Below are 25,521 nucleotides of genomic sequence, written 5' to 3'. Positions count from 1 at the left end.
GACATCGAGGACACACTTGTACCGGTGCAGGTCGCGGGTGCAACTACGGTGGCCCGGTCGGTGCAAAAGAGCCCACACAAACACACCGGCAAGGGGGCACATGTTTTACATTTCTGCAGTTTCTAGCGTTGCGCTTTTCCGAACGCTTCACTCCCTTCTGCAAGCATAAAAGAGGTGGAATGAAATGTGAAGAAAAAAGGACACACGTTCCCACCCCCACCAAGCTGGCAAGGTGGAGAAGAAAGGCCGCCTAGGCCGCCATATACAAACACACATACATACAAGCGGGCGCGCAAACAAAGCACTTGTGGGTCGAAATGCGTTTCCGTGTCCGTTCGTGCTCGATTTTCCGCTCGAACCGTGCGGGGATAGAGGTACCAGCCTTAGCTGGGCGTGGAAAACACGCACACCTGAAAAGAGGGTAGGAAAACGGAGCCATTTCCCCGGTAGCCCTCATGAGCGATAAAAGGAAAAAGAAACCCGGAAGCGGTGAGGCCTCGCTGGGACACACAAATTGTTCCTAAACCGTTTGGAATATGCCGGTGTGGAAAATCGAACCCGGCGAGCCATTTTAAAAGTGCCCCGAATGCTACCGCAGCAGCAGTGCCGCTGGCAGCTGGGTGGGGTCGAGAAATGCAGGGCACACGATTTTGTTTGCATGCATGGAATAAAATTTATGGCCAAAAAATCGTACGCCAGCAGCTAGGCTGGGATTGGGCGGGAGATAGAAATAACTGCATCGCGCGTAATCGCTGCACGTCTTCGGAGGGTGTCGGTGTGGAAGGCATTAGAGAAGAGCTTAACATGCACTTTTCGATCTGCTTTTTTTTTTTGCTCTCCATCCAACCAGTTTTCCAGTGATTGGCGAAGGCCACAGTCCAAAGGATGCTAGTTAGTTTCGAACATTCTTTTGTTCGTGAAACATTTTATATATTTTCATATATTCACTTTTCTTTGGTTGCCGAAAAACGTGAGCTTGCCTCTGTATGTGAAATGCCTATTAGCCCATTAAACCCATCATTCATAAGCCTTTACGAACGAAAACAAAAATCTCATTTCCTGTGTAATCCTTCGAATGACAAATACATATTTTCCTTACTTTTATGGCGCGTGACCGTTCCATCTTCCCTCGCTAAACCCAAACTAAAATGTTGTCAAATGCAATAAATAAACAATTACCCAACGCCCACACACACGGGGCCGCACCGAAGGAGCGAAAGAAAGCCCCACTCCACCCACACACAGCTAAAAGGGCTCGCTTCCGATGGCCGCGAAAGCAAAAACCGATAAAGTACACCCCCGGCACGGCAGGGATTCGGCTAATTTGATGCAATCTTCTCGGAAATTTGCTCGACAATCGTATGAAATAAAATAAAATAAATACGATCAGGCCACCACCACCCACTCACACACCCCATCCATCGATGGTTCTGCGGCCACGCGGGTTGTATAGCCACTTGTGTGCCACGGAAGCGATGTCTGAGATTTCGATCTGGGAAGAATAGAATCAATAACGAGAGCGAGCGAGCGAGCAAAATCGTGGCCACTTCTGCAACGGTTCGGACGGACGGACTTAGGCCAACCGGCGAAAAAAAAAAAGCACGGAAGCAAATGGCGCGCCAAGGAGCAGTCTCCACCCACGCAAGGCAAGGTTACCGTCATTGTTACGCCACTTCACTCGGCAGTTTTTCTTTTCCTTTTTCTCGCTCTCTCTCTTCATTTGGCCCGCAACCATCAACATTGGCGATCGGCTAGCGTGGGGCGAAAGAAAAATTGTTGCTGTCTATTGAAATGTAACGATTCGATTCCGGTTATGGGATACCGTTATTGTTCGCCCGAAAAGGCGGGGCGTTATGAATGGATTCCACGGGAGCGCGAGCGCGGCCGGGGGTTCGGATGCCGTCGGTTGCGGGAAAAGCTCCCTGTGCCAGCCCGGGGCCCGTACTGTCTACATCCTTGCACTGCACAGCGAAGAGAGAAAAAGGATACCGGCGTGTGCGGGATGATTGTGGGAAAATTGTGGAAACCCGTTGCGGAAGCGAATGCGGCCCAGTGTCTATGTACGCGTGGCGTATCCTTCCGGGTTTTTCGTGCCTCGTGCTCTCATCATCACGCTCGCTGCCTCCCGTAATCCCTTTCGACCTCGAGCCACAAGCGAGCGCGCAGGATTGTTGCCTCGATTGTGGTGATTTTGCCTCTTGTCTGGTCTGTCTGCGGGAGGTCTACCAACACCACCGGAATGGACGGGATTCGGATGGTGAACCAAAAAACAACGTATAAATAGTCGTGCTACTCGGCCCGAAAAAAGGACCTAAGCTCGAAGGAAAAAGCACACCAAAAACCCCTTTTTTTTGCACCCACGACCCATGCGCTTCACGTGTAGTAGAAGGAAGAAAAGCAGCCGGGCAGGCTTCAAATGCTACTAAGCCTTTCCTCGGAATCGAAACGGGCCGGTGATGGTTGGGCAAAAACGACAACAAAAAATGCGAAGCACCTAATGCTCGATTGACTGGCAGCCGCCGCTGCCGCTGCCGTAGCCGGTGATTCCAATAAGGTTCGAATTTTTCCTTTTTCGCCGCAGCGCACACACACACACACCCCCCACGAAAATGCCCATTTCCGGGCGCCATTTGCACCCACTACATCCGGGAAAGCGGTTTTCCGTGGGGTTTCGGGCGGTGGCATTTCAGGCAAAGAGAGAGATTTCCAATCAGTGCGCCCGGAGGGGATGTATTTTTACGGCAAAACCTCGTGCCGTGTCGTGGCGATTGGAATTTTGTTTGCCGTTTTCTTCCTGATCTTTTCGGTTTGCATTCCGTTGTTTGGCGCCCCTTTTTTACATTCTTTTTATGGGCCACGCGAAATGAGCCGTTTCGCGATTCCGCCGTGAGTAAGAAAGGTGTGAGTGTGAGCAAAGGTGGTCTAGTCATGCACAAAACAAAGGCATAACACTTGACCGGGGTAAAAGGCGCCCAGCCAAACATTGGTACGATTTTCCACTGCTCTGAGCTTTTGCTGCTACCACGCAACCTATGCGCCGGAAAGATCACACGCGCGTAGGAACTAAAACCATCGAAAATCGTTCGGCATAAAACCGTCCGAGCTGGCCTACCAAAAGACGGAAGCGTTGTGTTTGAAAATCGGATAAAATGAGTCCTTGCGGCGCACGGCCAAAGGATGTGCTGCTGGGCTGGGCTTGTGGTGAAAGGTGCCGGGATGAAATAATAAAATCAAACCCAAGTGGCTTTTATGCGTTTTATGGCGCATTATCGAGGCAGGCCGAGACTTCTGTGCGAAAGTATCGCCACGCCATTGCTCGCTCGAGCCATTTTTCCTAGGACGATGAGCCACGATGCGAAAAGATATAATGCTCAAACTTGCTACACGGGAGTGAGAAAGAGAGGGAGAGATTGTGAGAAAGAATTTCCCGACCGCGGAAAAGCATCCGATCGGACGAAAATATGTGTGCCAAACATGGCTCTTCGCTCGGTTAGGATGGGAAAGAGCTTTCCTGATGATAGGAACCTAGTGGGCGTGCGTGTGTGCCCTCGGATGTTTGATTTACAGCCGGGTGTGAGGTGAAAAATGGGCTCCAGTCAACGACAGCCCATCGGTGTCGGGACTGTTACCAAATTGATGGCATATACCGCTCCACAGCACTGCGGGAACGCAAACTCACCTTTTTTTTGCGTTACGTTGATGCCACCCTCCCGAGTTGCACCCTTCCAGGACGTTGCGTTTCGGTTTCGGTGCAGGGAAAAGGTTTTCACCTAAAATCAAATAGAAGGGATGAAAAACAAATGCATGTTAATAAATTATTAGCCAAGTTCGAGTGAAAGTGGGTTTGTGGTTAGAACTCGTGGTAAGGATATGCAGGTGCACCTTAAAGGACGAACATGCGCGATTACTTGATTTTAAAGGTCTAAAACTCAAACGAAATTTCATCACCCAGCTTCGTTATGAAATGGTTGGTTTGAAACGAGTCCTTTTCTGTTGCTTTTTCCTCTAATATCCTCGCGCTTTACGCGCTTATTAGAAGACCCCGAAACAAGGCTCAATCTTGATTGTTCCAAAAATCCCCTGCATTCGGTCCTGCTAACACGATTAGAGACCACCAACCAAAAGGGCTCGATTGTGGCAAATGTAACCCAACCCGCAGAAAGCTCAAGCCAAGCGCTCAACATCATCACCAGCACCGGGCGTACGGTCCGGCTTTCGGGGCTTACTTACGAGTCATAATGCTCCCTCCGACGAGCGCCAGATAACACTTTCATCCAACCCCCGAACGGTGACCCAACCCTCCTTACGAGCAACGCCAACGGCAATAAATGTGCGCGCGCGCGCGCGCGTTCGCTCGTCGAAAAAGAAGCCCACGGATACGCTCGAATAACGCCACCGGTCCAGCCTCGAACGAATCTGGGCCATAAAATTCATTGCAACACTTCACTGAGCGCTGCCGTTTTCATCCCCCGGACTTCATGCCAAAAAAAAGGGGTGCGCCGAACCCGGCGAGCTAGACTTCCTCTCCCTCCTCGATAATGGGTTGGAGGGATTCTTCGGTGGTGACCAGTGATGCTTGACTTTAATCAGCATTACCACTGGCGTCTAATTGGGGGTCGTTTTATTTCTGCGGTTGGCCTTACGGCGACAGGCGCAATAATCGCGCGTCCGCGCGCACACGCGGTTCATCGTTCGCCAATTTCAACTGGCGGTTCGAATTTTCCACCCAAAAATTTGAAACCATCCTGCGATCGTGCCTTCACCGAGGTAGTATGTGAGGCTCGCGGATTCCGCGCCACAAATCAACAACACTTTGCAACAACGCGAACAACAACCGTCCCGCGTGGAGAGTGTTAATTAAAAAGCCATGTGAACACGTGTGTTTTTCTCCGACTGGGTTCAGTTTTCATAAAGTTTTACACAACCTCATCGAAAGCGCTCGCGGAACGCGCATAGGTGCAGGGAAGCGCAGAACGGGTACATGATTAGACCTTCGCGATTGTGTTCACTGTTTTTCGCGGGTGCTCGTGGAAAACCACCCCCCCAGGCAGCCAGTTCGTCAAGAAAAAAAAAATGTTCCGTACTGTTTTATTGAATATTTTAACCCAACCATCGCCCCTGTTGTCCGATTGGCACGCTTGGGGAGGGAAAAGGATCCACCGCACCAGCCCCCATCATCGGTGGAATTAATCCGTATAACTGGCCATAAATTAATTCCCGGTGCTTCTGCGGTTCGTTCCCCCGTGGGCTCACATCGTTAACGGACCACTGATTTTAGGGGGTGGTAAGTTTCCAAACTCCAAATAACTCCACCGGCCGTTACGGAATGCCGCATCGGATAGGCGACGGTGCCGAATGTGTGTGGCACTCGCATGCCACGAAACTTTAGCGCCCCATTACGGTACGCGGGGCCCATCTCGTTTGGGCACCTGTTTATTAACGTACTTTATATTTTGTTTTATTTCCGCGACCGGCTGCCCCGTGACGGCGATCGTCAAATTGGTTGTTGAACGTAATTGGCTTACATTTCGAATGAATTTTATGGCCCCTTCGCCACACACAAAGCGCCCCGTGTGTTGGGTTTTCCACTATTATTTCCTTAGCGCCAGGCGAGGGAGTGGATGGTTTTAGTGCCGCTGGGCTGCTCATCCGCAACTGACGGCTAAGTCGGGGTTTATATTTTTTTTCGCGACCATGCATTCGGCAAAACAAGCAACATGGAGTAGTGGAAGACACTGAAGAAGACACTGGGGGCCTTTTTTTTTAAATAAAATGAAACAAGAGCTTGAAAAAACGAATGGTGCGTTTCTTCGACAGGTGAAAAATCGTCAAACATCATTTAGAGAACGGGTATTGGTTCGGAAAAATAGCGTCAAATTCGACGAAAGTTAAATGCAATATAATTTTCATTGCTCTCATCGATAGTTTTTCGAAAGTTTAATAGAAGTCATAGCACCGAAGCTTCAACAGAGAGAAAATATGGCTAACGCACACGCGTGTTAACCTATACTTACGAAAGCGATTAGCCTTTCATGTCACTTTTCAAGCCTCTCGTATGATGGATTCCTCTTGGTGCCATTTTTCCACCTCCATCTCCACGAGCCATCGGCAATAAATTCACCCACCCATCAGGTGACATGACTTTCACGATTTCGCACGTTCGATGCGGGGTCGTTTCGGGGGAAAACTCGTCATCGCGCAGTCAATCCTCAAACGCAGAGAAAAAGCGGACGGAGATGGAGAAGAGAAAAAAAAAACGCCAAACAAACCATTGAAAATGTGAACCCCCACAGCATTGGATAAACATTTTTCCTGTGACTTTTTGGCGGGTCTCGCCGCTGGCAGGCACGACCATTAGTATATGATTATTGCTCCTTTGCCTCGTTTCAAAGTTCAAATGCGAGCACTGGCACCAGGCGCCTATCATCGCTCAATCAAATGGCACATTTTCCCGGTGCCCTGAGGACAGCGTCGTTTTTCCTTCAGTTCTACGCGCCCCGCGGCATGTTCGGAGGAAAACGAGACATTTCCAATCGACATACACACACAAACACGGAACGGAACGACACGGAACACGCCACCCACGAAGTCATTCTCATCACCATCATCATCATCAGTCATACGCGTCCCCGGTGGTTGCCCCGTTCGGGCTTAATATACCCGCCAAATTCGTCTCTCGAGGGTGTTTCATTCATTTTCCGCGTTTTCCTACTGCTCCTTGTAACGCGGAATGTGTCCTTGGGTTGCCCAACCCAGCCGCTCAGCAGCGCTTCGTACGACATCTCGGTAGTTCACGTGAAATTAAAGAATGGAAAAAATGAAGAGCTTGATTCCTATTTTTTCGCGGAATTAATTTTACACCCCGAGAGACACGTGCTTTTGATAAACGGCCCATTTTCGTTTAATATTTCGGTACCTGTGCAGTGAAGAGTTCCTGAAAGGAAATTCAATTCCCCAAGGAAAGCTATTCCACGGAAAAGGAAACAGTGACAGGATTATTTTTTGCAGAAAATTATCCTGTATTATTATTTTGCAGAAAAATTGCTTTTCCTTACAAAAACCTTTTGATTGCAATTTGTTTGCACCGGTCCGAGCATGTTTTATGCAAAAGTTCATCGCGTGCTGTGATTTTTTGTTGTGAAAATAACCTTCCCATTTCTAGCCGGTATTCAATTGTAGTCAATCCACAGCACGAAGAGCCCTCATTGACTCCTTGGAACGATTGTCGGAGCTATCGACAATCAATTGCATAATTTTCCACGAAATAAGATTGATGGTAAAATGCCAACCTATCCCAATGCAACATTCGTTAACCGCATTGTTTATAAATAGCAACAGTATTGCAGACCGAACTGCTGCAATGACTTTATAAAAGCAGCAATGAGTAGGGGGAAAATAATTTTCCCACTATAATTCTCCTCGACGAAGGACCGTTTTGGCTCCATTCTCCTGACATAACACGATAGCCCCGAGAGAGCCTTTCGCGTGCGCAGGGATTCTATTACAACATCTCACAGGTAATGTTTCCCTAAAAACCAAAACCCACTCGCCCAGCTCTGATGGAGCGGAAACCTTCGCTTTCTCCTTCTTGCGTGTGTGTGTGTGTGTGTTGGATCCTCCGGTGTATGAAATAAAGATGTCCTGGGGAAAATCCCAACCTTTCACTGCTTCTGGTGTGCGAAACAAAAGCCCACCACTCGTGGTGTGGAGGTTTAAACTTTCACATGCTCCTTCACCGAACGTGTCTGGCGTTATTTTTTTTCTTTCGATTTTCATTTCGCTTTTAAAACCACCAAATGCTGGCAAACTTTGGCCAACCGTTGGGTTGGAAACGACCAAACGCAGCCCCAGACAAGGTCGGAAGCCATCCTCGTGAATCGCTTGCTCGAGGCAGCCACTGCTAGAAGCATTAGTAGACACTGGTAGCTAATAGGACACGGGCTAATAATTTGCAAACTTTTGTCGAAAATGCATTGCACATTCCGTGAAGTAATTTTGAGAATGTCCGCTTCCCCAAAGCGCTCACATTCCTCGAACTCGCTCCCGTTTCGAAGGCCGGAAAAGTTCATCGTTTGCGTGTCTTTTTTTTCTCCATCAGCACTCCTTCATTCCTTTTGACATTAACTACATTCCTACACTCCATCGCTCTCTTTCTCTCTCGTGCTCGGTCTCTTTTTCTGAGACTTTATTTTCCGCACGCCAACCGCAGCCAGGTAACATTGACTGGTGGACTATTCTTAGACTGAAAAACAACCACATGCACAGCCATAGCACGTCAGGCTAAAGCTTCAAACGCTACTGCATCATGATTATGATGTTCATGTTCATGCTTCTGGCACAAAAATGGCACTTTCGTCTTTTATAAACTCAGCCCCGCTCGGAATCGCCAGAAACTATTATTTGCCGCTCTTCTCCGCGAAAGGTTTTCCACAAGCAAGGACCCAGGCACAAGGCTTCACGAAATGAACTTCCACGGCACAAGAAAGCACCCTGCTACAAGCCGCATTCGAATGTAAAAACCAACGTTACCAAACGTTACCAAAATTCCAACCAACAACCAGCGTTGGGTCGGAAGCGGGAGTTCAGTTTGTCTTCTAACGACCGTCCCTCACACGAGGGCACTTGCGCGTGAATAAAATCAACAGAAACCGAATGGAATCGTTTCGCGAAAAGTTTCCAAACACACCGAAGAGACGGAGGCAAATTCAAACAACATTTTCCCAGTGCCAGCGTAAGCGAATGGGACGAACGAGGACGGACCGAACGACGTATCAGGGTTGTTGTTCTTTTTTTTGGTATCCTCCCTCACAAACGAAAAATAAAAACCATCCCCACTCTGCCGCGGTGCTATTACAGCGGGTGAGCAAACGACGCTGGCCAAATTAATATTGTTAGCCAAAACCTGCCCGGTTCGAGCCTTCCCCGGGATCGGTTGTTTGGGTGGGGAAGAAATAAAAATTAAACAGAAAAAGGAGCACGGATAAAGCACACTTTAAAACCCCACGCAACAGCGACGTTAGGGAATTAAGGCCCAAAAGTGGATGGAGATTGTGCGCCGTTCATTAAAGTCGCGTCGAAACCGCGGGCGACCAGATCACGATGGAAGGATGGATATTAAAAAAAAAAAGCGCAATGAAACACTAAGTGAAAGTGTGATAGCGGAGCAAGGCAGAAGCGACTTCCATCAGAAGTCCTGCGACTTGACTTTACTGTCAGCCGGTGAAATGGCTCATACACACCCACACGGCTTTCATTTTCATTTTCCAGCTCAACAACACCGAACTCAACGACTCTCGAGAGCTTGCTGCCAACATTCCATTACGATTATCATCGACATAAGAGCCGCTCGGCTGCGCGGTGGACGGTAAACCGGCCTGGGTCCGTAGATCCGTGCAAGAAGTTTTACCATAGAACGAGGCCATCTTGTAACCTCTGCTGCCCTCGGGCTTCTCGTAACAAACCACCCGCTTCCGAACGGGTACGGGAGGCTCCCATCACGATAATCATCATCGTACTGGCTCGTCAAGGCTCGATGAAGTTTTCGCCTCCATCGTGTGTCATAATCGAGCGCAATCGTTAGATTTAATTTGTACGGCGTTTGCAGCCCATGTGCAGGGTGGGGCGAGCTTTTGCGATCGGTGGCCAGCAAACAGGAAAGGAAGCAAGCGTGCGGAAGGTTTTTCTCCGCAGTGAAACATTAAAAAACACGAAACTTTCACTCATGAAGAAACTTTCGGTCCGCATACACAGGCAGAGAGCGAAAAAGGACACCACGGACACACGCTTAAGAGCGTTCGTGTACGACGAGTGGTGCTTTTTGGCTCAATTTTCCCTCCCCGGGGAAAGGACGTTGGACATTTTCGCTTCACGGTACCTCCTATCGCTCTTAATAAGAGCAAAAGTAGAGCAGGTGGAGGTCCTTTCTTCTATGGCGGCATCCTCGAGTTTTACACCGCCATTTCCCAATTAGGATCGTATTAGAATCCGGTTCCGGAAGCATTTCTGCGGGAAGATGAACTTTCCAAAACCCAAATCCTTGTCACCGGCACCACATACCGGTTCTGCACCTTCGGTCGCACCGATAAGGCGCCAGCAAAGGCACAACATTCACCTTTCCGGTACGCAGCCCAGCCGAATGCTAATTTTCGCTCCATCCCGCATTTCGCAAGCCGTGGCTTAATTCGGAAATTCGCAAAAGCTTCCAGTGATGATGAAAGACGTCTAGATTGCGTACGGTGACGAATTGTCAAGCGGAAAAGCCCGCTCCATTCGTTCGGGTTTGAGGTCAGGATACCGTTCCACCGTTTCGCCAGGCGCCCTTTTGCGGATCAGCAAAACCTTTTCCGGTTCGCGTTTGAGCGTAGCTTGCGCTAGGGCTAGGAAAACATACCACTCAGCATGGTTGACATTTTGGGTCGAAGTGGAATGATTAGATTCTGAGCTCAATGCGTCCGAAGACAGCACGGCCTGTCGACATCTTGGCTAAATCCGTGAGATGAAATCATTAATTATTCACACTTCACAACTCGCAATTCTTGAGCTTCTTATGAGCGCATCCAGGCGGCAAAAACAAATCTAGATTCGGTTCAGGAGCCCTTCAGATTAGATTTGCTTGTACACATTCACGAAACTTTCCACAAATAAGAGGTCAAAATTACCGAACTTCTATCCTCTATAGGTTCATAACCACCATTTGAAGCCCATAAGCGTGTAATCATGAGCATTGATGAGCTAGAAACCTTTTTAATCTTCACGCAAGCACGAACGTTTTGGCAAGAAATTGCAAATACGCCGCCAATGCTTCACCAGCGCTGGTACGCAAATTTAAACATACGCGCAACATCACCGGCAGCAAACGCTTCAAACATGCGCAATACCCCCAACGCAAGCAGGCGCGGAAAAGAATACAAAACGACACGCAATATTAGCCGTGACCAACCCACCGTCATTTTTGGGGGCCATTTCTCAGTCGCAGTCCCAGAAGCCGAGCTACGCGAGCACAAAGCGCAAAACCGCGCGAACGCGCCAGCCCCACAATCTAACCCTTGAGACTCCACCGAAACCTCTCTCTTCCTCCCTAACCCTCCCCACCTACTCCACGCGCGTGAGAGTGAGACAGGTAGCGATGTAAGGCAATAGAAGAGCGAGAAGCAACGAGCCCCCACTGAAGCTAGCACAGATGATAGTGAGTTTCGAACAAAAAAAAAAATTGGCAAATTTAGGGTGCGCGTGTGGTCGTGTGTTACTTTGGGGAGTTTTTTTTTTGTTGGTCGGTTCTTTTTTGCCTCGACAGTCCACAATTTCGCAAATGGAAAGCTTGACGGTGGCATGCGCGAAGGGATGAAACCGAGCGAGCGGGAAGGAAACATGCCGGATGAAACACGCCGTGTGCGGCTGGTGGTGGTGAAAGACGTAGCCCAGGAAGGCAGGCAGGCAGGCAGGCAGGCAGGCAGTGGCAAAGAACTAGAAACTTCCTTCGCGCCAAGGTCACATTCGCTAAACTTTGCCGCGAACGAACCGCGCGCGCTCTCGCGCTCTCTAATGCGCGCAAAAATCGCATAAACACATCGCATACGCACACCGAAAAACCCCGCGCGTATGCGTTTAGGTCTCACCCCACCCCACCCCTTTGGTGGGGTGGGAGGTGGTGGGTGGTGGGGTGAAGACCCCGGGTAGGGGGACAACAATTCGGCTCTTTGTGCAGGCAGACCCGCGGTTTTTTTTTTGGTGTTCACCAGCCGTTGGCAGCAGGAACTATGCGCAAAGGCAGGCGAAGCGTTGGCATATAACAAAAAAAAATTCGCTCAAACACAACGATGGGGACTTTTCGCGATGCGCACCACGACGGACGACGGAGAGGCCATAGATTAGGCGATACGCTCAACGGCAATGACATCAGCCTCCGGGGTAGAGCGAGATGTTTCGTCTTAGTGCACGAACTGAGGAAGTTTGGAGCATAAGCTGTCGGATTCGGATATTCTGGATCATAAACAGATCTTTAGAGCAAGAGTGTCGCTTAAATCTTAAGCGAGATGTTTCTTTGCTTCCATAAAATGACAGGACATCTGTGATTTGTTGTCCTGAACATTATCGATAAAGTATTCTAACCTGCAAAATTTCATCCAGAAACACTGATTCTTCGCTGATTTCTAGAATGAACAATAACTAATATCATATCGGCAATAATGCTCAGAATAATTCCCAAATGCTCGTGTCTTGAAGAAAAAAAAAACCCCTGAAATCACTTCATTGCACCCTGATAGTCTGCAGATTGGGGTTTTACTCGACCACAATATGGCTCATGTTCGGAAGCGAAAACCAACCATCGGCATGACTTTCCAAAACCGCAACGGTCCTCCCCGTTCGAACCGAGCTTTCCATGCCGGGTTTTCCCAGCACGCGCCCACCGGACCAGACTTAGGACGCGCAATATTGAAAAGGTTCCTTCGTTAGGCTCCCGGTTTCAGGCTCCACGCATGACCGAGCTGATTATTCCAATCGCTTCGAGGCCACCGAACGCCGGAACGCCGTCAAAATTTGCGATCGAACGGCGCGTTTCTTCGCTTTGTGCCGTTTGCCGGAAAGTCGTTCGAAAGGCAAACATTTGAGTCAACGAAAAAAAAAATGCGGCAAAGAAAAACGAAAGCATAAGCCCCGAGATAGCTGCGTTCGGGTGGCTGCCGAGCGGAAATACGAACCGGAAATGAACGCAATCCCCCCGTCGCGGGTGAATGGAAGTGCAGAGGGTGGGGGGGGGGGGAGCGGGAAGCAAAAGAAAGAAGAACCCCTTTGCAACGGAAAACGGAAATACACGACTTCATCCCCGCGGAAAGGGAAACGTGGAAAGCACCAGCGACGAGAACAAATGTTTGTTCTGCCGTACTGCGTCTGGGACGGTGCGAATTCGCCTGTCGACTCCGGTGGTCAAACGGACCCGGGAAGGGACCACAAGATGGTGGTCACTTCCGGCGTGCATGTGGCTGTATGTGTATGCTTGCGTTCATTGCATGCACACCAAAAAGTCCTAGTTATAGTCAGCTTAAGCTACGCAGCTCCTGTCTGGTGTTTTCCTTCTCAAAGGAGGTTGATTTCCCTACCAGACTAAAACACGCTCGGAAAGGATACAGACCCGAAGCGTGGTAGCGAGCGAGCATTTCCGAGTAAAATCCAATCTCCATCGGATACATACAATCGGTGCAACAAAGTCACAAAGCTTTCCCGATCGCGGCGGGAATTGCGAGGAAATCGTAAAAGGAAATTGCTTCCAGCTGCGGCTAGGCAAGCTCGATTGGCGCCGTGTCTTCGTCACACAATCGCACAAGCGGTAAGCATCCTTCGAATCGATTTCTTCTGCGCCGGGATCCGTTCGAGGAGTGCGACTCTTTTGCGACCCGCATCAACACGCCCGGAAGCGCTCGCTGCCATCCGGTTGTTTCGATTAGCAACAGCATCGACGTCACTTATCTCGACGCCGGTTGCGCCATCACACTCCTTGAGCCGAAATTCGTGGTGATGTCAACCTCCGCAGAGACGTTAACCGGATTCTAAGTGGATGTGCCCCGTATGCTAATTACTCGTCGCTTTCCAACACCACCAGACAAGTGGGATGGCGATTGAAAATTTTGGCAAATGGTGTTTTTAGCAATTGGGATTTTAGCTTGCTCTTTCAGTGAGCTATTCGGGGAATTAAAGCGTTCAGATTGGATGGAATGATTCAACGATGAAATATTTCATATAACGCATGTAATCATGGTACAATATTTAAGCACAGCATACTATTTACCTTTACTCGCAGCATCGCCTACTTTGGTTTCACATAGTTGTCAAAGAAAATCGTTGATTGTTCACCAAAAAAAGGATAAAACGAAGATAAAAGCACATGGCCCCACTCGCGGATGGGCCCACAAAAAGCAGAACGCAAAACCTGAAGGTGCGCAGTGTCAATTCACACATTTTCTTCTCAAAAACTACCGCAAAGCATAAAGCAAACACAAAGCGACACATAATTGCGACCAAAAAAAGAAAAACGAAACCAAATTTGCCTTCGAACGCACTCGCAAAACGCAACCGCAGCACCGTTTGCACAGAATAAAAGTTTACCATCCGTTTCTTGTTTTCCCTTTTTGGCTATTTTAACCAATTTTCACTTTCATCTCCGCACGGGCTCAGCAGTTTGCTTGACATTAGTTCGCGGCATGAAAGCTCCGCTTAAGCACACGGAACCGCACGGGGCACACACTTGGAACGGAACTGCCGCTGGCGCGAGTGAAGCACCTCGATGGAGCGGCCACCCGCGGGACACACACAGTTTCGGAAAAGTCGGAAAAACTCGGCGAGCAAAGCGGGCAGCGACTTCGCCAAAAAGGTCGCCGGAGCAGGACGGCGCCGCTTGCACAACGGGACGAACCGATCCGAGCGATGGTCTAACTTAAATAAAATTAAATAAAACATCCCCGATGCGACCGAACGTGCGTGCTCCAAACCCGCTCGCTCGGTTTGGCTCTCTTTTAGTTTTCTCATTCACTCGCTCTCTCTCTCTCGCTCTTGGGGTGGTTCTCTTTCTCTTTCTCTCGTGCTGATGCTGGTGTCACTCCAGCCTGCTTTGCCGACGGCGACGGCTTTGGACGTTGGCCGTCGGCGTACTACCGGGTTTAGTTTTTTGTTTTTTCGGCGTCTCTCTCTCTCTCTCTCTCTAGTTCACCTCGCTAGGGGTGGGTTTTTGGGGGTGGCTCTCTTTGCGTTTTTGGGGTGGCTATCGGGTGGAGAGTTTCGCTCTCGGCAGCCCCAGAAAACAGCACACTCGCGAATTTCTTCTCCCTGTTCTTCTCGCGCGCGCGTTGCTTTCATCCCCGTGCGAAACCAAAACCTTGGATGTATTCTTCCCCCTCCGGTTAGGGGTGCACGATGTCGAGAGAACTCACTGAACAAATTGCTTCTTTTTTTTTGTTGCTGCTCGTTCCTTTCTCCCCTGCGTCATTTTTTGGTGTGCCGGTTTCTTCTTGGCTTCTTGGCTCTTGGCGCAAACACGGCGCCCTCGAGAAGGGGAAACAAAACGCACCATTTTCGGGGTGGGAAAACTCTCACTGTGTATGGGGTGGTTTTAGTGAGAGCGACACCGCACAGAGGTTCATTCCAAACGGCAGCTCTCCGTTCGCTCGACGCAGCTCCGGTGAATTTCTGCAGCAATGAAATCGGCACATGGAGAAAAGAAAAGATCGTTAGATCGTGCGTGGAAAAGGGGTGGAATCTTTTCGGGTTTCCCCCTGGTCTGCTTCCCCATTGTTGGCAGGGGCATTTTGGCGAAATACAAAAAAAAAAGAAACAGATCCGCACGATATCCCCGGCTGGGCGCGACACAAAGTGAAGCCACCGGCCGGCGCGATTCGCTCGTCACAAGCAAAATTTAATTTTCAAATTTATGCAGCCACAAAAGAAAGGATAGAAAAAAATATCCGCCAGCTCGCGTAACGGGCGAAGGGCACGCATTTCGAGCAGGATTCAACGTGTTCTAATGCGAGACACGCGCGCGCCAGACGCGAACCAGCACCAGAAAAGGAGAAGCGAGAAGGAAACCCGCGCATACCAGCACACTTGGAACACACTTTGGCGTCCGTTCGGTGGTTAGAATAAAACACAGACGCAACGGTACGGTACTAACCTTTTGATTCTAGTTGAATGTGACGACCGATGGCGAAAATGGTGCGAGTTTTTGCACGTCTACCGTCACGATGAGATTTTTTGCTTCTTTTTCTTGCACTGTCAAATTGGCCCAAGGCTGGCGTTTAAATTGTTCAGATCACAGCAGGCGCAGAGAAGGATTTCGCACTAAACTGATTCCTAAACGAAGGCACTATCACTGCTTCAAATAAATTCAACTCCTCACGACACCTTACAGGCACTAGCAACATTCTACGACTGATATGCTGCCACTCTTTAGTCCTTCGAAGGATCCGAGCAGATCCTTACTGCCTTTGGGACAAAAAACCGTTACAAATCGAGCCCGGTGCGTTTCGCGAGCGTGCGACTTTACCGTTTCACCGATGGAATGCGATTGCGATGGAGTCCGCCATTGTCGCCCGTTGGAAGGGAAGCCAGCCTAGGACCGACCAACACGTGGCGCGGTTGCGTGTGTGTGCGTGTATGTGCTCGGTTTTTTGGCGAATTTTGGCGAACCGCTTTTGTGCCCCGAACGCGAAAATGTTCAAATTGAAGAGAGGAAGAGAACGAGAGAGTGAAAGAGCGCCTGCAAGAGAGAGAGAGAGAGAGAGAGAGAGCGTGCGCCGAGACACGGCCAAACGCAGGCGAGAAACGCGCTACCGGAAAGCCATAAATCAAGCCGATAAATAAGCCTCTCCCCGCGTTTTGTCCTGCCGGCGGGACCAACGTGGGGCCGCAGGACCTCGCCGCACCAAAAACCGAGCATTATGTGGCACCGTTCGGTTCTCCAGGACCTCACCGCTCCGGGGAAGGCTAAGAAAATGAGATTTTGCTGGCCAAAGACCGGAGCGAACGGTGCGAGGAATCACGGACGATCCGCTCGTCTGGGGGCAGTTCTTTTGCGGCACCTTCCGCACCGCACAAAAGAAAAAAAGGATCGCCGCGCAAGGCCCGACCGTTGCATGGGGAAATCGTGAACTCTAGCGGATTCCTTTCCCCGCTTTTGAGTGCGGCCAGTTTTTGCGAGCACGGGAGAGACGAGCCTTTGTGCTTGGGTTGTACAAAAAGGACATGCCGATTTTTTTTTATTGAAGGAATTTAGATGCTTTAACATATTTTATTAGATCCCGTTTGATTGGTGTTTGTAGAAAGACAACTCCTGTTTTTAAATTAAATTTAACCTAAATTTAGGGATAAATACTTTGAAATCGTAATGAGTGGAGATGCTTTCAATTTTCATTGCCATAATATAATGAAGCCATTCAGCTGAATTTTCTATAAAAAAAAGTTCTTTGAGCAATCTAAATCTCCCTAATCGCTTGGGTGTTGTCTCAGGATCAATCAACAAGCCGCCCGCTTCAAGGCACACATGTTGGACATGCCTGTAGGTGATATCCTGCGCGCGAAATCATGAAACCCGCCCTTAAGTACCCATGTACCGGCCGGGGGAGTTGTTGCTCGCCAAAATGATAACGATTTTATTGCTACACTGCCCGCGGTAGCCACTGGTGGTGTTTTATCTCTACAACCGCAGCTACTGGCCCTCCGGTAATGGGCGAGCGGGCCATTATCTCACCTCCGGCGTTGTCCAACGTAGAGTCCAAACACTGCGGTTGGCAACTTCCGAGAAATGATCGGTCAAGTGAAGAACCACTCAAAAGCCCACACAAGGGAGGCTTTTGGGTGCCGTTGAGTGCCATTTTGCACCGAAATCAAACGAAAGAAGGTGCGCTTTTTTATGCTGCTGATGCTGCTGTTCCTTTTTCATCTCGCGTTCGCATGCTTTTTCGCAACCTGTCCTGGAGCCCAACGCTCCTTGGGCGGCGATGGAATGCGTGTTAGTATGCGTTCCCCAACAGTGGATGCGATCGGAGCCCACGGGGCCGGTATGAATGGTGCCCGAAAACGAAACCAAAACCCACCAGAATCCGTTGGTCGTGCTCAGCCTGCCAATGTGCGTGCTTTTTTTTTTTTGCTTTCTTCCTTGCGTGCCCACACATTTCGCAACCCGAAAAAGCCAACTGAACGGGTGGGATGACCAAAAACAGGAATCGAAAGGCTAGAACGCGAGCGAGCAATGAAATCATGCTAACGGGATTTCGGTTTCCCTTGCGACCCACACACACACGCCTCCGCCTGGAATGTGCCGTCTTTTTGGGGCTTGCCCAAGTGGGGGGTTTTGGGTGGAGATGCCTCCAGATTCAGGCTCCTGACGGCGAAAGGCACTCGCGTTCTTGCCGCTTGCCTTGACACACAAAACACGCGGCACTCACCACCGGCCGGAACCTAGAGGGTGGAAAACCATGAGAGTGGACATCCGAGAAGCTGCAAGCTTTCGACATTTCGATCTCGTGGCAGCCTCTCGTGCTTGTCCCACTCGTCGGGGCAGCTTCGACGCCGTTATCGGCAACCGATCGAAGCGAAAGCTCCAACGCCGAGGTGTGGAGGTTGGCGAGACTGTCACTTTGAAAGTTTCGCTGCGGAATTTCAGGAATTTGTTCAACTTTCTTTCATCTCGAGCACACGGTTCGCGGGCTGCCGGTGCGGGCACAAGTTTTTGCCAACGTGCCGGGTTTTTGGTGGTGGACTAGTTTGAATTTTTGGCCAATTTTCGCCACCAACCCGGAACGCACTTTAACGGGGTTTCAACTCGCAAAGCGAGCTGGAAGCTGTGGGACTGGGAAAAGGGCGTTTGATATTTGCTTTCTAGTGGCATGGTACGCGATATATTATTAGATATTAATCAACGCTAGGCTTGTGGGTTGGTTGTAAATTATATTTCCTTCAATTTGCGCTGTAGACAGCTCACATCGGCAGGTTTTTGCCACAATTGCACGAATTCATGTTTCCAACAGCATGCACCTGCACAATTCGTCGACTGTTATCGGCCTCACAAATAAAACGGCGCTCTGATGATAAATGATAATGCATGGGCAATAGTTTATGCGTATATAGTTTATGTTTTTGCTTGTAGAATTATGTTTTTTTTTTGCTCAACCCCCCACCAAGCGATCCGGTTGATCCTCTGCTGTTTCCCTCGAAGTATTCACATTTCTTCTGCTTTTTTCATTGTTTTTATGTTTTCTGAACTATGTCTTCTGCGATTGGCATGTTGCATTCCTGATAAACCGAAACAAATGGGTCATATTTTGTAGCCACGATCTCATTTTAAGCACAACGCCGTTTCCCGTCAAACCAATTTCTTGTCGTACCACGGCTGCGAAGCATAAACATATCATATTATGATGGGAAAATGTTACAATAAATTTTAGTTTTTTATCGGATTGTTCCCCGCGAGCGCGCGCGCGCGCGACTGAGCACTCGTAATTAGCGGGTGCACCTTTTTCAGCTGCTAATTGAGCTATTTGCAGGGAACAAATTTTATGCTCCCGCATCAAACGAATTCCATTCGCAATCGCATTCATGCAATTGCATTTCAATTTTATTACCACTCGCATATGGTTGGCTGTGACGCGGGGTTTCCTTTTCTGTTGTTACTTAAGTCTTGTTCAACATTACCAGCACTTGCTTTAGTTGCGGGATTAATTCAACCATCAGTTATGACAGCTGTTTATTTCACTCTCATTTCTTTTGCTGTAATGCGACGTAAATATTCCACAACAAAAGCTGTTCGTTTTCGAGTTCGGCTTCTTCGTTCGCTTCGTTCCGTGAGTTCGGCTCACAGGAAAGCTGCACCGCAATCGCGTGCAGTGCATTTCCGGATGCACCAAATCGAGCGTCAGGCGCATGGAAAAGAAATCATACCCACTTTATGACGTCCTCGCCACCACCGAACCAAAGGAACCGGGCGAAACGCCGGGGGCCCGTTTGCGCATCCTTCGGAGCCGCGGAACGTCGCCTAAATTAATGAACCGCGAAACGTCAAACAATCCCACCACCCAGTCCGCGCTTCCGGTAAAATAATTGAAGCAAAGCGCAAAAGAAACACAACTCGCCCCGGCACGATCCTTGCCGGGGACAGTCGACGGTGGTTGAGTTCTGGCCGCGCGCGAAGATAGCCTCCAGTCCCGCGTGCCCGCGTGGTTTGGTTAAGCGTTTGACGGGGGAAGGTCCTTTTTCGCTCGCCTCTCCACCAGGCGAGGTGCAGCAAACTGCAATAATGCAGGGAAAACGGATCGCTGCTGCGACCGCGACGCTCGATGCGACACGCTGCCCGCAACTTTGTGTTGAAGTTAGACTTTTATGAATGATTTATGCTGCGGTATGCGATAAAGTTTTCCCGTTTTTTTTTCTCGTTGCTCTCGCTCTTTATCACACTCGTTCTCTTTCTCGCTGTTTAATGGATACTTTTTTTTGCAATCTCACTTCCAAAGCCCGGTGTTTAAATTATCTCTCCGTGCGCAATTGCCAGCAACCTAGCCGCCGGGAGCTTTGGTGAAGGTGGGAACGATATGATTGCCCACGTGCGTCTCCACCCACACACACACTCACACACGCGGGTAAGGGAGAACAAAAAAGCTCCAGCATAATGGAGCGGTGTCAGCGTGTCAGCGTGCGGTTTCGCTTTGGGCGATGACAGCCAGGACGATTGGAGACTCGTCTCTTCGAGAGTGAAACATCTTCCCGCGACGGTCGACGGTCGTTTATCTTTACTTTATTTTTTTTCTTTCATTCTACGCAAACGTCTGTTAATGTTCGCCACCTAACTTGTTGACAGAACTGTGACAGCGTCTCGTCGTGTCACATAACGGCGGTTGAGGTGATAAAAGGGGTTGCATAAAAGGCGCACGGGCGCAATGATCGAATGCAGATAATTAGCCAGTGGGTTGAGGTAAACGAGCGCAGGGGAAGCAGGACGTTGCTAACGAACCAATCCGGCACCGAAGTGCAGCTCGCACCACCCGAAAGCCAACTCGTGGTGGGAGGTAATTTTGTTAACAATTAGCTCAAATTATCGGAGCGCGTGCTGGTGATGAATTTTGATGATTTTTTTCGCCGTTCCGTGTGGCTTATTTCTTAGTTGCGGGCGAATGTTTAATGTCAATTCCACGAATGATGGGGAATATATTTAAATACTTTTCAGGGCAATGGGTTTGTCAATTTTTAAAGGCGGATTTTGAACTTATTTGCTTCTACTGTTACCTATTTGAGCTACAAAACTACTTCATTTGAAATGTGCGAAATATTAAGCCTTTGCAGTTGAACAAATTAATTTAATTGGATTTGTGAAATACTGTCCAAAGCTTCTCAGCTGGAAACATGTACAGCTCTACCTGATCTACTACGAACAAAGAGTTAAATAGTGGTGAAATATTTGCCGATTCTCGAGAACGTACTTGTACAAGGACTTTGCCCAGTAGCGCATGCAGTTTTCCCCGAACGGTTTTACCACAGCCCTTGCATTATATCATTTTGCAGGTTTCCGGGTTGTGAATATTGAGTTTCCGCGCAAGCTTCGCGCGAACATTACATTTCCCGCGGGCAAAACTTCCCGCGAGTTTTCCTCCCACCGAAGTGGGTGAAAACCGACCGAGCAATCAAACAGCCGCATCCCGTTTTCCCAAGGAAGGACGCCTCCAGCATTCTGCCACGGTCCAACCCACAGAATTGGGTCAGTGCACGGACCGAGCCACTAAAGCGGCCCAACGGCACCACCTGTTGGTAATCGTTGGCCGGCCCTTCGGTGTGGCAGCGTGGGAGCGCCAAATTTCATCACCAAAGTTAGCCAAAGTGTTTGGCCAAGTTCATCGTTGGCGGTTTCTGGTGAATGGAAGTAATTTGCCATTTTTCGTAGCTGCCCTTCGCAGCCGCTCGATAAACGATTAAATTACAGTCGTTCATAGTACCGACTTCGTTCCCGTGCCGCTCCAGTTCTCGAGTGGCTGCGTTAGATGGTTGTTTTTTTGCTTATTTACTCCACCGGAGAAAAGTATGGCGGACCCTTTTGCTACCTCTCCCAACCAAATCCCGGTTCGAAATGGTTCGTTTTACGGATTTGCAAATGGCGAATCGGCTTTCTCTTCGGGTGGTGGAAATCGCGAGATATGCTTTTGCAATTTTCCCATCTTTTTTTCAAACGAATCTGCGATCGATCGTGGGTGCAACGATGATGGCTTGGTGAAAAAGAATTTGAAAACCACGAACGTGCGAAACGATTCAAATAATAGAGGGTACAAAATGATAACTGTTTTTTTTTAAGATTTAAATCATACCTTTACTAATAACAGTTATTAGCAGTAACAAATAGACGATTGCCACGTCGGATGCCATTTTTGAGCATAAATAAACCGGACGGGCAGCTTAGGCAAGCTCCACGGCTAAAAACCTGATTAAAGAAAGGTCATCAAAAGCCGTACAAATATTTTTCCCCACCCGGGAGAAGCGTTCCTTTCTTTAACCTGCGCACAAAGAGCTGCGTGAGTCTGTCTCGGCCACAAAACCTCCATCATGCTCTCAATATATCAATGTGATCGCAAAATCTGTGCAAAAATCCGGTCCCGGACCCTTGTTGGCAGCCCACGAAAACGATCTTCATCATCATCGCGATCTTTACCCGCGTCGCCGGAACGGGAACGGTTTTTAGCGAAATTGGATCCCTGCGAAAACGGCAAAAACAAAAAATGAAACCATTTGCGAATTTCTTTCCAACTCGGCGAATTTCTTTCCACACCAAATGAGGCCATCTGTTTTTCTTTCTCTTTTTTGGGGAGCATTTGTGATTTCTGAGACGCTGTCTTTGTCTCCCGTCGAGCGTGTTTTCCAAACGTGCTCATCTACTTCCACCGAATCGACAGATCGCTTGCGAATTTGGTTGCGCCCGAGGAGAGCTTGTCTGGCGAGCAAAGATTTATTTGTCCCCTCCTTAGGGTCCCACCTTGCGGATGCGGTTGTGGCATGGTTTTCAGTGATCAAACCGATCCGAGGAGAGGCCCTAATGATATGCGAAATAACATGCAAATCGATGATCACTAAGGCAGAAAGAATCGGCGTGTGGCATACTCAAACAGGGAAACGAAACGGGATGTAAACCATCAACCTGTAATTAGATCAAACCGTTTAATTTCCTTTCCGTCGTCTTGCTATGCTCTAATTCGAGGCCCACGTACGAGGCCACGTGTGCAATGTGTAAGCCTGCACGTAGACCCAAATTAAATGTCTATTCGCCTGCCACGAGCTGTGGTAACGTTTCGTGCCACCATCGCAGCCTCCCGGATGTGTGTGCGAACAACCGCCCGAGGGGCAATGTCAACTAAAGACAATCAAAACATGAAATTCAATCAATCCGCAACCACTGACGAACTGACGACGACCTGCACCGGAAGGGAAGGTGAATCCCTGAGCCCTAGACCCCGGCGTTTGGGAAGCGGGAAGCATCACGTAGACGCCGCGCCGATTCGGGCAATTCTCGAGCGGTGATTTGTTTTGCATTTTCAATCGGCAATTCACAGGCCAGGCGCCAGAAACTGGTGCAAATCCCTGTGAACCTCCCCAACAATGGATCAGATGATGCAAAGAGAGCACACGAGAGCACTCGAGGCCGCGGGAAGGGTGTTTAATTCCAGGACTATCCTGTTTTTTTTTGCCCTTTTCTTTTTCCTCTTCATCTGTGTGCCATTCTCACCAGACGGCCGACGATAGCGTTGTCGCTCACGCGCTTCGACAACCGACATCAAGGGCAAAGGTGATTTGATTGCACTTCAAACGTGCGTTCCCTCACGGCTCCGTATCGGGAGCCGAGATTCATTAGGTGCACCGTGTAATCGAGGCAGTCGGGTGACCATTTTAGGAGGCATTTTCCCGGGGACGTGATCTAGCCGGTAGGCCGATCCAACCAGCGGCACGTGAACGCGTCACAGTGGGTTTGCAGAGTGGCACAAACACAAAAAAAAACAAGATGCTACTCACTTTTATGAACGCGAGCGAGATAATATCAGCGCAAGTGCTGGCAGCGAAACTCCAGCAAGTTCAGAAGCCGAAGACAGCTAGCGGAAAATTAATTTACCACCAATCGTTGCGGGGCCAAAACAATGCGAAACAACAAAATGTTTCTCCGTGGGAGGAACAAAAACAAAACGAAAAGCGAAACGAATGATTGTAGGAGAAAGTCGTAAAGCAAAGCAACCGAACAGAACACACAAATCCGAAAGCACGGACGAGAAGCTCTCGCACAACTTCCGTTCTGGTTCGGCAGCTTCGGGCAAACGTTGGGTTCGCGCTAACCATGACCCACGTGCCAAAAAGGGCTCACCATTGCCACTCCCTTGGGGGGGTGCTTTAGGTGCAGCAGGCTTCCTAGTTGGATGGTTGGAAGTTGGCTCGCGTTCAAACGCCAAACGGCCATTCGGTCGACGTATCCTTCGGGGGCCAAGATTTACATCGCACCAAGAAGAAAGGCATTCTGATCGAATCGGCACGCTTTTGGTGGTCAAAATTTGGTGGAAAAGAAACCAACAATTTGTTTCTGGATGCTGCTGAAACTGAACACCGAACGGGAGCCAACGTTATCTATGTCCTTTCCGGCACGGCGAGAGAGCGAGTTCCCACTATCCACCCTGAAGCTATATGCTTTCCACTTCGACAGATCCTGGCTAGAGAAGGTCCACAAATCCTCGTACGCAAGGTCTCACTTAAAGTCTTAATTCTTTTCTAACTCGATTTGGATCTCCCTCGAGTCGCCCGGCAACCGATCGTCGAGGACACCAAAAGGCAAAAGGGCAAAAGGACTACCGACACCATTCGCCGAAGTTTGGCACATGGACCACCGGGACGTAACGCACCCCAGTACCGTGGCGTCCTCCAGGAGGGAACCTGGTGAATCTCGCGCATTTCGGACGATGGGCGTCGGAAAGCTGCTACAAAAAGCACCCATAAATCATGCTTCTTTCGAGCCGGCCCTCTCCGGTGGCGTCGGTTGTTTTGTAGGTTTTTGCGCCTTTCGCCTCATGAACGTTTAATGGCTTTCTGCTTCGCTTGGTTTCGGGAGCGCAGCGCAGAGAAGTTTTCTGTCTCGGTTCGCGCCTGGTTCCGCGTAGTGTCCTCGCCGTGAAGGCGACTTCTGACCCATCTCGTAACCTGGAACGGTTGCCAGAGACGCCGAAGCGAACGTCTAAGGAAGCATGCGTCTGCGAAAGGTAGCGAAGCCCTTCTTTGAGGTTGAGGCGCCCTTCGTTTGGCTGGTTCATTAATTGTTACCACGTTCCTTCCCCGGCATGGGTGGGCGCTTTCGCAGCATCCGTTTCGTGTTTTTCACCCCCAGGACGCAAAAGTGACAGGTGATTCATCGACCGCGTCGATTGTCACGTTTGTCATTTGCACCTAGGGGTGTGTTTTTTTTTTGCTTTCTATTTTTTTTTCACTCGGGTTGGCGAAAAACATCCCCATCAAAAGGTGGTTTATTCTCGCGCTCGATTTATCGCAAAATCGGCGTGAAGCGCATTGTTTGCTTCCAGACTAGCATGAAAACATGCTTTGACGTTTGACGGGATTTGTTGTCGTCCTGTCATTCGACGTTCACGACGTTACCATGGCAGCAATCTTCTTTTCTTCGCTGAAACATAACCAAGCCGTGTCTAAATTGATCTTCACATTCCGCTAGCTCCAATTTGCAAAAACCTTGGCAAACCTCGAATGTACAGAGGCTCGCCCGGATGCGGCAGCCATATTATTACCTCAATCCGCAACACCCTCGTGGAGAATAATCAGACAAACCTCCCACCGGGTCCCAACATCGATGGCGGGAGCATTATGCAAGAGCTTCTACCATCGGTACCGTTGGTCTTAACCCGCATCAGATCTTCGGGTTTGAATATGCAAACGCACCCAAACTCGCCCCTCGAGCGTGCGTGTGCGTGTACTCGCAGACCGTGGCGTAGGGAAACGTCTATTACGCCACCCCGGGCGAGC

The sequence above is a fragment of the Anopheles nili genome, chromosome 2 (genome assembly GCF_943737925.1).
Source record: "Anopheles nili chromosome 2, idAnoNiliSN_F5_01, whole genome shotgun sequence".
Taxonomy (NCBI): Eukaryota; Metazoa; Arthropoda; class Insecta; order Diptera; family Culicidae; genus Anopheles; species Anopheles nili.
This window is presented reverse-complemented; position numbering follows the sequence as displayed.